This window comes from Octodon degus, unplaced genomic scaffold (assembly GCF_000260255.1).
Source record: "Octodon degus isolate 3935 unplaced genomic scaffold, OctDeg1.0 scaffold00343, whole genome shotgun sequence".
Classification (NCBI taxonomy): domain Eukaryota; kingdom Metazoa; phylum Chordata; class Mammalia; order Rodentia; family Octodontidae; genus Octodon; species Octodon degus.
This window is the reverse complement of record NW_004524919.1, coordinates 1083755-1084721: the sequence shown is the minus strand read 5'-3', so window position 1 is coordinate 1084721 and position 967 is coordinate 1083755.

The window sequence follows — 967 nt, the reverse complement described above, 5'->3', positions numbered from 1 at the left end:
TAATAGAGCTTATGACACTGGGGTTGATTCATGGTTCGATGCTAGGCTCATGGGCCCTGGGATTAACGGTGTGTGTGTTTCCCACACCCAGGAATCTGGATAAAACGTAAGTGATATCAGGAGCTGTGGTCATCCCTTGCTTGTTTTGCTAACTTCCATTGTACTGTTTCTGTACTCCAATGTTTGTCTGCTCCTCCACCCTTGAGCCAGATGAATATAAACTGAAACCTTCTAAAGATGAATTAAATAAATCTTTCAATGAGAAAATTAGCAGACAGGATTCTGACAGTTGGTAGAATTGATTCATTGACTTTCTGACTTGAGTTTCACAGAAAACTGTCTACTGCATCAGTGTGACCAAGATGGTGACAAGAATGGATTACAGAAATGCAATCTGGTGTGGGGGTTGATAATGCCTCAAACGGTGGATGTGCTGGTACATGACCACAGTGCCTGCACTTAGGAGGTTGATTCAGGGGAATAGCCACAAGCCTGGGCAACGTAACAGATTCTTTTTGTTTGTTTGTTTGTTTGTTTGTTTCCATATTAGTGATCTAACTCAGGACACTATTCTTGCCAGTCAGGCACTTATGCCACTGAGCTGTCTTCCCAACCCCCACAGGTTGAATTCCAAACCAACTTTCAGTACAACCCAAGGCCCTGCCTGGAATAAAATCCATCAAGTTCACAAGATTGTGTTATTATTTTTAATTTGGTTTCATTTTAAAGAGTAAAACAAAAATGACAGCAAAAACAAAGACCGGAACAGAATAATAATATAGTACAGATATTCAAAGCAAGAATAGCAAATTCGCAATACTTGTTATGTTACATATTTTTATATTCGAATTTGTTGCTCAGATTAATAGATATAAGTATGCAAGATCAGACAAATGATTGAAAATTAATGTGTTCAAGATCAGTACATTAATATTCAGGTATTTGTCTTTCTTTTTTACTTTTTATT